Genomic DNA, 12,263 nt, shown 5'->3' with positions numbered 1-12,263 from the left:
CAATTTTTCTATTTTACATTTTAGCTTCTATAAAAAAAATTGACGTATACACATTTTACATTTAATTACAGAAGCATGAGTGTTGATCAAGAAAAGGACCTTTCCTAAAATAATTTAAAAATTTGTCACCACAGCATTTTTCACTGAAAATTCATCTGTGTAACTATGAGTATATCATGAGAGGTTAAAGACAATTRCCAAATCTGCCCAAATGTTTGCTCACAACTACTTGAAAGAAAAAGCTGAGTCAGTCCTAACACTTTATTTGTCATCATGCTTCAAGGGTGATAAATAGGATGTGGTTGGTGAGTATTTAGTGATTCTGCCAGAATGAAGAAAAAATAAATATCAATTTGTTTACTCAGAAAGTTTTAAAATATTCATCAAAGGAGATCTTACTGCTAATTTAATTTGGCTTGAAAAAATAAGCTCTCRACTAAGTGTGTAAATATACCTGTTTTCATTTGATGCAGAACTTTCTCTGTTAAAGGTTATAAATCAAACTAGTGGTGCAATCCACAGCCAGGACACTTTAGGGAACCAACTGCATGATACAGAATGCTGGTAATTTTTCCACATCCAGCAACCAGGACATTTCCTGTCAGAGCATCCTCCAAGTCCTTCCATTGTGTTGAAATTGCAAAAACTTTCTAAATCAGGACTTCCTCCTATTATATATTAGAGGCGTCTTTCTGGGAAATGCAGATTCAAGCAAGAAAAAAAAAAAAGAAAAAAAAAGAAAAAGAAAAAGGAATTCCTGCAGCACCACCCAGTGGAAACATTAGAAAAAGATACAGGGGTGCCCCAGCATACAAGTTCGATTCACTACAAAACTACAGTAATATTGCCACACAAACACAGACTGGTTTAAGGACGTGCCAAAAAAACAGAGGGTTTTGCTGGCCAATGTACTTAACAGAGTCATACAAGGTATGACTCCTCTGCCACTTAGGCATAATAATGATATTTTTACTTTAAATTCTAATTTAAAATATTATTTATTGTAAAAAATTACAAGGTCTGCTTCTTAAGCAAGAATACCCACCGCTATGGACCAGCACATTTAAAAAAATAAACAGACTCCTGTGGTTAAGAACAACACAAAGGAGACAGCAGCAAGATCTAGCAAAAGATTAAAGGTTAACATCAAGTTCAACACAGAAGAGAAAGCACTCACATGTATGTCCAGTAATGCTTCAAGTAGATAAACTTGGTAATACAATGTTTGCAATTTTTAATTTTTTTAACTTAGCCAAAGAAAAGCAGAGGCAGATGTCCGAAGGAAGAAACTTCTGCAATCTCCAAACAAATACAACAAAGGACTGGTTGCCTGCCAAGCAGAGGTGCGATGACACTGCCTTTACAACACGTTCTCTGTAAGGATGCAGTTCAAGATACAGTTTTAATTCCACTGGATTAAAAACCCTTAGCAGGAGGGAAAATGGCTAGTTGCTTCTTTGTGATGGCTTAAAAAAATAACCTGCTCAATTATTTCTAAAGCTGGCCATAAACAAAACTACATCAACCCGTAATGGCTCCAACCCTTCACCTTGGGACAGACATAAAATGAGTGCAGACTCCTCACACTGCTTTGTCTGCTCATGTGCTGCACATCTGGCATGCTGGCAGCATGCTACACTGCAATCTGAGGGACTCCTGCTTTCAAACCCAGTCCTATATGTTTATTTTTCCCATATGACTTTCTCTTATCTTTTTGTCRGCATCAGTAGGACACAGATCATGATTATTTGACCATCCTATATTAAATTTCTGATGTTCCAGAACTAAAGAGGGCAGAGGTTCCAACCGCCAGGAACAGTGGCTATTCGGAAAGTTTACTTGACATATCAAGTGATGATAACTCCCAAATGTAAATGCTTTATCTTATTCCCTTCTTTAAATGAAGTATTAAAATTTTGAATTTTGCAACAACATACCAAATGCTTTGTAACTTGTTCTAGTGGCTCTAGAACTCATTATTACAATCTACTGTCTCCAATGTTGCTTTACTACATTTCATATTCAGATGTTTGAACTCATCTTCCCCTTGCCATTGATTTTTCCTAGTCTAAAACTCAGATAAACAAGCAGGTCTTTTTCATAGTGTGAGCAAACAGGAACCTGGCCAAAAGGACAGGAAACAGTCCTTGGAGGTCTGTCAAGGAAAACCAAGGTGGCTGGCAATTTTCATGAAATCTGAAGCACAGCAAGATCATCATAGTTTAGACTGGTAATCAGACTTGCATTACCATAAAAACTGACTTAACAGAATTTACTGGATTAGCAAAATGAGCCATTGAACTATTAAATAACATTCAGGCTTACTTGCATATGGTCATGTTGCAAGGGGAGTCAGTTATAGCATTATACCAAAATGGTGTAACACAATTCAGCAGATGGTAACCTACAAACATGGAATCATTTTACCGGGACAGTTCTTCCCAAAAAATTAGCTCTATTGCAGTTTTTCTTGGAGCATAAGCCAGAGTATAAGTTCCCTAGCCCTAAAATTGAGCAACTAGTCACAGCAGTGGTCAAGGACTGTATTTTTATTATCTCATAATAAAAAGTAAGAATTATTCTTACATGTAAAAATCTCAAAGATCTGCTATTCTTCTTTCTCAGCGCTAATCAAAGTTCTAATATGGGTGTTTATTATGCACTAAGCTAAACCAAAACCCAATTAAGATTTTAATATTCTGACATTATTCACTTGCCGATTACACCAACAAGGATCTGCAGGTCACATCTTCATGTTTCATCTAACTTCATTCATCAAACCAAACAGAATGACATTTCAGCAAGATCTTATTGTGACTCTGCTGTACTGTGTCCTCTGTGCTTAAAATAATTCCAATAACTGCTGCAAACCATGAATGTGAAACAAATGAGACACTATTTAAATGATTACAGAAAACTTTGCTGTGCATCGTGTTCAGATTGCATATGTTTAGAAGTGGTATCAATACACYGACACGTTTGTTAATGTCTCTGCTGCTCAGGATGCATAACAGCCACTATTTTGACTTGTATGCTGAATCCATATGAAAGTATACATTTAAATAAAATGCAAAGACTCTATTTCCTCTCTTCAACTTGGATAACACTGCAAAGTCAGCATTATTGTGCCCTGTTCCCAGGGAATCAAACTGCTCTGTTTTTCAAGGGTTTTTATCACAGAGCTTCAGCACCGAAGGGGCACTACGGAAGGAGTGCAGCAGTCATACTTTGTATACCAGCCCTATTCCACACTCACAGTTTGCTAAACTAACCACACATGCCACTTGCTGAGTCCACTCTGAGTCATCAGACTTCACAGAGGTCTATATCCAGAACCTAAACCCACATTCCCATCTCAGCTATGTTAGTGTAGCATGAAAGAAATTCTCTGAAGGTAGTCAACTTTCTCCAGATTTCACTAACCAAGTTGCAAAAGGAATTTATTCTTATTTTCTAAACGCTTTTTAAAGATTATTTCTTCACATGAATTACTGTTAATTGCTGGGAAGAGATAATGGTGGTACTTCAGTCTATAAACTTTTTGTTTGTGCTGTATTGTGACTTGATACGGAAAAAGCCACTCAATATTACCACAACATAAACATTTAAAAACAATAACAGTCATTAGCATCCTTCTCAAAAAGCTTAAACTGAAATACATCGGATCAATTTTCATTTAAAAAAAAAAAAAACAAACAACAAACAACAAAATAGAAGAAATATTCAGAGACATAGTAAAGGGGTGCTGTCACCACATTAGAGGCAAATGGATGTGGAATAGAAATCTGTTTTCCAGATGAACTATCAGCTGTGTTGCAAAATGAGGATGGGAAACTTATAGGACAACATTTGATTAAAAACATTTCAATTCTTTAGATGAAGGATATAATCCAAGACTACTCTTTCGTGTACGGCTGTGAAAGCATGTTTTACACAAACATCTTTACTTGTTTTCAGAAAAACAACTATCTTGTAAAATTGAATTAATGAGACTTAATACTTAGGTTAGAGCCTAGAAAGCTTTTACCGATTTTGAGTGACTGGTAGTAATTATAAAAATTACATATTATTGATTACATAATTTAATAACAGTGAAAACTAAAAKACAATGTTTAAGACACAACTTTTCCTCTCACAGTACTTCAAATAATCTTCAAGCTAGGATCCACAAGATAAAAGAAATTGTACACTTTAAAGCACAAAAAACTAAAACAGGATTGTTTGCACAAGAGCCAAAATAAATTAACGTGTAAWAAACTGGTATTTGCAGAGATCATCCAAGTTATATTCTGAATTTTCAAATATTGTGTAGTAAATTGRTAAGCAGAGACACAGACATGACTGAAAAGATTCTCTGAAATGGGTCTGGGGGAAGCCATGGAATGGGCAGTGTCATTCACACACTCAGTACATCCTAACACTGCAAAATTTAGAGCAAAGCTATGTTAGACTAGGATGAGCCTTCACAGAGCAAGCAAGAACTACTCCAATGCCTCAGTACATTCAACATGCAGCTAGTTCAGTACATTAACAGAAGTGCTGACACACTCAAAAGTAAATACATGCCTAAGTGCTTGAAAAGATCAAAACAAAGTAAGTTTGTGCCTTTCTACAGAGACTCTTCTGAAGATCCTGACCTGTATCTAACTGCCCAGATGAAGACAGATAACATGCTATAGCCTTCAAAAACCTTTCTTTGCACAGTTGATTGATATTTATCTTAAAATTCCATAGGTTTCATGATACCTATGAAAACAAGAACTGTTTTCATCACTTGGCCCATGCACGCAGGGATCAGTGGACCTTCCTCCTGACAGTAAGGCAGAAGAACTGCAGCACTACCACACTCGGCACAACTCCTCAGAAATAACTATGGATCTGCAGACACCAAAAGGACAAACGCCACTGCTCTACATAATCACAGCAATGCTACTTGAGCAAGCAGCCTAAAATCAGACACGGTGTTGAGAACTTTAACTCTGAAACAGTAAAAGAAGAGTATCACTTTCAGCTGAGTTGCACCTGCCTAGGGCATGACAAAATTGGTCTCCAATGTTCTTAATTGCAATATAACTTTCAAATATTACTTACATATTTAGATGTTCAGTATAATATGAGATACTGCCCATGAATTGCACCCAGCAAGATCAAGCAGATCGACAGCTCCAGGGTACATTTAGCTAGTGCAAAAAAACTACCACAGCATTCATACAAAATTTTAAATGCAGAATTGACTACACAGTTACTAACTGGCATTGAATTAGCCAACAAGTAGTGACTTAGTGATATTTTCGTATCAATGCTTATTGGCAGGTGTTTTGTTTAATTCTTGCTTTTAGAAAAGCAGCAAGTGTCCTTCAGAGAGCTTTTGAATTAATATCCTCTCCTAACAACAAACCCTTAAGAACCTGAAATCTGATATAATTACTGGCACATAAAATCACAATACATTAAAGACAGTTTTACGGACAAAKATGAGTTTCTTTTTGTTAAGTGCACAGATGAGAGGCACTCTATGCTTCATCTGCTTTGTTTCCATCCATGCAGCCTTGTATTTCATGGTGCAGTGAGCTGGACTTTCTGTGCCTACACCTTGACATTCTCCTCAAAATCATGACTAAATCTTTAATAATTCATTATTCAACAAAATACTTCAACATGAGAACAGACATACTCAGTCTTTCAAGAGCTCTCAACAGCCTCCAGAATATTCATTTATTCATTTAACAAGCCACAGATGAAGTAAACATCTGTGCAATGATTCAAGACGGTGAGATTCCCTATTGTGGGAAACACCGAGGAGAAAGCTATGGTGAATCAATCCAAGGATACACGGAGAGTAGCCTGTGGCAGGAACCATTGGGTGTGGTTACTGAACACAGACAGCAGCTCAAAACCAACAGTACTCTTTGAAACCAGCCCAGGATAACTGTCCTATAATCAGTGTCACAGCTCCAAAATGGATTCCAGCAGCAGCATCCAGGCATGCTGTGCATTGGAGCCACCTCCACCAGAAGAAAACCACCTAATTGCACAAATGAGTCCAACCTGCCATATCTTTATGGGAAGTACTAGTTAATTTATCAGTTCTTCACTATCTTAGATTATTCAGCATTAGGAAAGACAACCACTCAGAGACATAACGGTAACTACATGAACTTGAAAATTTTATATGATGTCACCAAAACACACTACCTAAAACCCTTTTTTATAAATACATGCAACACAAGTAACTGTGTTGTGCTCCCTTATCCTGTGCTCCCTTATCTTTAGTAGCCAAATGTCTGTCTATTTTGGCACCTATTTCTTTCTTCTGAAGTGAGATGTTGTCATGTGATTGCATTCCCAAGGCTAAAATTTGTATTTTCTGTACAGCTGATGGACCTCCAAGTCCATATTATATATACAGGTACCTTTCTATGTGCAAATATATGAGCCTCAGAGCAAGCAACAAGCTCCATGCACCTTGGTGAACCTAAAAATTTACTTTCATTCTGTGCTAAGTCTTTCAGAACCAGTTTTGGATCAGCATTTGTGTTCACTTGACCAATAATACCTGCCCCAAAGAATAACTCTGTCATAAGAATGCCTCAGTCCCAAGGAGGGCATTACAACAAGAAGGCAAGGTTTACCTAATTGGACTTTCTGCACAACAAAGGGGAAATACTTCAGTGTGATATACTTGATTTCTTTCCATGATTTAAGTTTAATGACATAACATTAAGTAACRAGAGCAAAGAACCACTGTGAATCAGTAAGCTCTGAGAACCACTTATGAATAAAACAAAATACCCTTTTGTTTTTACATATAAAAGTGTCCATGTGCATGGTGTTATAAACAGTTACAAGGAAGACTGTAGCCGAGTTTCTCCCTCCCTCGAGACTGAGTTGCTTATTTCAGCTGTTGCATCTAGGTGGAGTCCGTGATTTCAGAAAGGACATAAGCCTGTAGTGTTTTTTCTTTTCAGGAACAACTCACGGAGTTGATTTGGAAAAATCAAGTTGTAAGCAATGATGATAACACTTAGCAGATAATACATGCTCCTAATACAATTTTAGACAGGTGAAGAATAAAATTTACAGTATAAACAGTAGAAACTATCACGCAGTATTTTTAATYTTTTTTCTATTCCAGACATAACTGTTGTATTTATAACAAATCTATGGGCTACTTCTCAGTCTTTCAGATTTACAGAGCACTCAACACAAAGTACACTGCTACTACATCTGTTTTCCTGAAGACATCAAGATGTTTTACGCTTATGTCAAGAGAACACAACATACGAAATTTATATAGTGTRGATAGACTACATATATGCATATATGTACGTATGAATGTGTGTGCTTCATCTACCTTGATTCAGCAGACAGCCCACTGAAATTCCAGCTATATTTAATACAATAAGTGAACAATTTAATGTCTGTATTTCAAAGAGAGATAGTAAGAGCCAGGAAACACTCTTCAGTAAGTTTTGGTGTTGTACACCACACTAACTGCTCCATAACATATTCAACAGGTTTTTGAACACTATGTCCAGCAATGCACTTCTTTCTCTAAAATTTAGAATTTTACAAAATAAATAAACTTCCAAAACYGGAACAGAATCTCTTGCTTCCCGATGACTGCATTTGATTGAGAGAGAGACATTTTCTGGTTTGTACACTATTCTAAAAAKTCTTCACTGCCCATCTAGAAAATCAAGAAGCATCTGTGTCTGGAGATTGTGTCACTAATCCACTAATAGAAATCCTCTGTAATGTGATGTTAATGAAGAACTTTTCTGTGCCACTTGGACATAGGAAAAGTCTGGAAACACAAGTCTGGAGACACTTGGAAAAGGAAACACTGTAGATCCTCAGAGGTAAACACGTGGTATACAGCAAGCACTATTTTTTGCATAATATTTGCTAGTTTAATGATATCACATGATAATTCAAGTAAGTAGCTAAGTGTTATTTCCTATTGCATACCATTTTACTCACATTTTTGACATTTCCCTTAGCTAAAGTCTACTTGCAAGCAAGAATCCATTTTCTTTGTTTGCTCCAGACTTTTTTTTGCCCCGCAAAAAGTTATTACTTCTAATTTAATGATTGGTGGGGCATGGCAAAAATCTTTTTAATTCTAAACATAGACTTCTTTCATGACCACTATGAGAGCAAATCATCATGAAATAATTACACAAACCACTAAATCAAAACTGGTATGTACAAAATCACTTGAAAACTAGAAATGTAAAGCACCAATGCATGAAGGTTTTGTGGTTGAATGTATTTTTCAAATACRGCCATCACCTCACTATCTTGACTCGAAAGTCTTTTAACTTTGCAATTACATGCAATTGTCAGAGACGCATGGAACGTGTTTATCATAACACAGACTTCTGCTACCCCATTTATATGCCTCATCCTATGGAAATATTTATGCATAAATTACATTAATCTGAAATAACTGAAAAGYCTGTATGAGCAAAATACGAGATGAACCACGACTTTCTGCTTGAAATGAAATGCAACCATTGACTTTTGGAGTCTTCAAAAGATGCTACATTATATAAAAATGTCTTAGCACTACRCTCCTAAGTAAAGAAAGATGTAAGTTGTCTCCCTTTCAACAGCAACGTTAGAAAGGCTGACAGGGCTTCACAAAACCCTCCTGTGTTAGGGAACGGAAACTCCTAATGAGATTAGTTGGTGTGTGTGCAGACATTACTTAGCCATGACTAAATGGACTCTCTTCCTGCAGCCAGTGGAAAATTCAGGGAACTTTTTCCCCCTGCAGCATCAGAATCCCTCCAACCTTCAGCAAAGCCAGATCCAACAACAACTCTCCACTTTCTCTCCCTTTCTCTCTTTTTTTTTTTTTCCCTTCCCTTCCCTTCCAAACATTTTTGATGTTTTTTCTTTTTTTCAGTTGGTAGTGGAAACTATCCACGTCGGTCAAGGGGGTCTGGGGGCAGAGAGTGGCTAAGATAAGCGGAGAGGCGGAAGGTCCGGGAAGAAGGCAGAAGACTACAAAGGAAACAGTAAAAAGGAGCAAATACATAAACCTGAGAGGGAGAAAACCACAGAGTTTCTTTGTGAGCTGCAGTGACTCATTTTCAAGATGTTGTCTGCTGCCAGTTTCAAACCGGAAGCGCATGGCAATTAGTCTTGCTGTTTCCAGACAAGCCAGAAACTCTCCCGACACTTTTTTTTTTCCTTTTTTCCTTTTTAAAGTCCCTTCTGCAGTTTCTGCAGGAGCCTTCCCTTCACTCCCCCCGCGCCCTCCCCGGCCCCTCTCGGCCTCGCAGCGCCGCCGGGGACCCCGCGGCGCCCCCGCCGCCCTGACAGGCACCGGGCGGCCCCCGCCGCCCCGACCGCCGCGACCGGGATGCCGCTGGGAGGGGGCAGCYCCTCGGCACTGCCAGCCCGCACCGTCGGGGAGGGAGGCACGGTACGCCCCGGCACCGCCGAGGGGCTGCGGGGCGGCGCGGTGTTCCCCGGCACCCCCTTCCCAGCCCAGCCCCTCCTCACGCCCCGGCTCCTTCGCCCGAGTCCCTCTACACACACAAACGCGGTCCGTCCCCTCAGCTGCACCCGCAGCTCCCGGGGGGTGGCAGGGCCCCCGGGGAAACCCTCCACCGGGACGGGGGGGCCCTGAGGCCGCGGGAGCCTCCTCCGACATCCCGCCCCCGCGACCGCCGCCCCCGCCTCGTTACCGCCGCGCTGGCCGGGCCCGACCCCGGGACAGGACCCCTGGGCTCCCCGGCCCCGTGCGGGGCTCCGAGCCCCCTCCCCGCGGTGCCCGGCAGCCTCACCGCCCTCCCGCGGGCTGCCCCGCGCTGTCCCCGCTGCCGCCTCACCAGCGAGCGAAGCGCGGCCCCGCAGCAGCCGCCGGCCTCCCCCTCCCCTGCCCGCAGCCCCCCGAAACTTTGCGGGAGCCGGGGCGGCCGCAGCAGCACTTGTACCTACCCAGCGGCTGAGGGACTTTTCCGCTCTCTCCTGGCAGTCTACAGGGAGCTGAGTAAAATTCCCTGGTTCTCCATGCTGACAGTCTTCGGCAGGCGCTCTGTTGCGCTAGTAATGAGATCCTGATTTTGTTTTCCCTTTTTTTCTTTTTTTTCCCCCCTCGGGCCGGTGTGTGGGTGTGGGGGTGTGTGTGTGTGTGTGTGTGTGTGTGTGTGTGTGTGTGTGTGTGTGTGTGAGCGCCTGCCCGTGTGAGGGAGCGAGCAGGAAGCCGGGGCAGTCAGACAGCGGCCCGGCTCACTTCCTCTCCCGCACTATTCCCCGGGCGGTTTGCAGTCTGTGTAAACAGCCTTTTCCTCCCCGCGCCCTTCGCTCTGGCCGCCGATGTGCAGCATGGCTGTAACACAAGACACACGCATAGTACAACGCGCAGCGGTGACTCCGCCGGCTCGCAAGGAGCTCCCCCGACCGTCACCCCTTCCTGTGCAACACCCCTGGGGAGGAGTTTCCCGCTGGCCGCCCCGGCTCCTTGGGCCGAAATATACCCTTGTTTCCCCGGGGCGCGCAGGAGACCTGCTCAGGAGCCCCATACGAGCGACGTTTTGCCATCCCAAAGGATGATGATGGCCTTTGACCCCTGGAGAGACGGCCGCCTTTGTCCCACCATGCTGGGACTGAGGTCACCGTGGAGGGGAGCTTTGGGCACCTCTGGTTGCGGTCATTGGGGGCTGAGGGGCTGGTGGGGGGCAGTARCTCACTGGATGCTCGCTGGCCACCTTCCCGAGCTGAACCTCGCGTGGATAGCAAAGGACAAGAGTGGTGCAACATGGCACAACAACTTAATCAAGGGAAATAAAAATCAAGGAGCACTCAAATCATAGAATAGTGGTTTGGTTTGGTTTGGTTTGGTTTGGTTTGGTTTGGTTTGGTTTGGTTTGGTTTGGTTTGGTTTGGTTTGGTTTGGTTTGGTTTGGTTTGGTTTGGTTTGGTTTGGTTTGGTTAGAAGGGACCTTTAGAAGTCATCTTGTCCAACCTCCTTGCGGACAACATGTGCTAGTGTCTTACCACTGTCATTGTAAAAAATGTCTTCCTTTTATCCAGTCTGAATCTATCCTCTTTTAATACAACGTCATTACTCCTTGTCCTATTACAAATCATCAAATACAAACTGGACCTTGCAACTCCACATCATATCTCAAGGGTTAGACCAGTGGTAGTTTGCTGGTTGAGATTTAGGTTTTGACCCTCAAGCTGTAGACTTCAGATCTATACTGTTGGTTTGRGTTTATTAAAAGGGACACGTTTCCAGAATTTGGAGTTTACATCAATTTTGTCTTTTCTTGTGTCTCTCATATCAGCATTTCTAATTTCATTTGGAAATTTTCAGAGTGAGTGACCACATCAGTGGTGTTCAMGGCGTAGTACTTCAAAATCAATACTGCTATTTCTTTTAATAGTAATAAGMTTTATCATTTCAGCACTGTAACTGCAGTTCAAAATGTTTCTGATGAGCACTGACATAGAAGCTATGATTATTTTTTATCACTCTGTTTGTTGCTTGCAATGTCATTGGGAACAAAAGTAAGTTTTGATGGAGTTAAAGTGATTGTCACAGTTGGCCACTAAGCATCAATCAATAGCATCTGAACAGAGGTGTAGGATCAAATTCAGTCTCTAGTGGAAGTCCATCAGTTTATTCCTTCTGGTCTTCTAACATGCCATAGGGGAGCAAGAATAACTTGGTGCCAACACACCAAATAATGTAACTTTGTTATTTTTCTTAAATTATTCCTTTTAAAAASTCATCCTGGATTTCATAATACAAATATGATGTCTGATAAATCCTTGTGTTTCCCAAATAAAGAAGCATTAAAATGTTTAGTTTCAGATAGTGTATTTCCTAAATTAAATGTACAATGGATAAAGCCCTTGCTGTAAGCACTAGTTYAAATCATTAGGAAGCAGGAATCAATATTTGTTTATGAACTGCAACTGAAGACTCAGTTTTGCAAAAGCAGGGCAGTYAGAGAAGTTTTCATGGTACCAAAATGAAATGTTGGACTGACAGCTGGGGGTATCAGCATCCATCTTCTACATTTATCTTTCATTGGCTTTCTGACCAAGAGGTGAAGCAGAGATATATCAGAGTTGCCTTGACCAGCTATTGGTGTGGAGATTTGAGAGAACAAACTCGCAAAACAAGTTCTTTTCTTTTACAAAGTAAATAAGACAATGTCTCTAAAAATGTTTAAAACTTAAATTTTTTCTTTCATTTCCTATGCTGTACCAGTTTACCTTTTTTTTTTTTTTTTTTT

At 40.9% G+C, this 12,263-nt stretch overlaps 1 protein-coding gene across 1 annotated transcript in view; it reads right to left on the bottom strand.

Moving 5' to 3' along the window:
- The window catches only part of ELK3 (ETS transcription factor ELK3), a 36,508-nt gene extending 26,072 nt beyond the window's left edge, over nucleotides 1-10,436 (bottom strand). Inside the window, exon 1 of the mRNA XM_057387172.1 lies at nucleotides 9,955-10,436. The gene's annotated coding sequence lies outside the window, so the exon portion shown is untranslated. The remainder of the gene's footprint in view (nucleotides 1-9,954) is intronic.
- Nucleotides 10,437-12,263: the final 1,827 nt, after the last annotated feature.

This window comes from Malurus melanocephalus, unplaced genomic scaffold (genome assembly GCF_030028575.1).
Source record: "Malurus melanocephalus ecotype Western Australia unplaced genomic scaffold, MMel_1.1 scaffold_17, whole genome shotgun sequence".
NCBI classification, from domain to species: Eukaryota; Metazoa; Chordata; class Aves; order Passeriformes; family Maluridae; genus Malurus; species Malurus melanocephalus.
The sequence above is the reverse complement of the archived record's forward strand: the minus strand, read 5'-3'. Positions and strand labels throughout refer to the sequence as shown.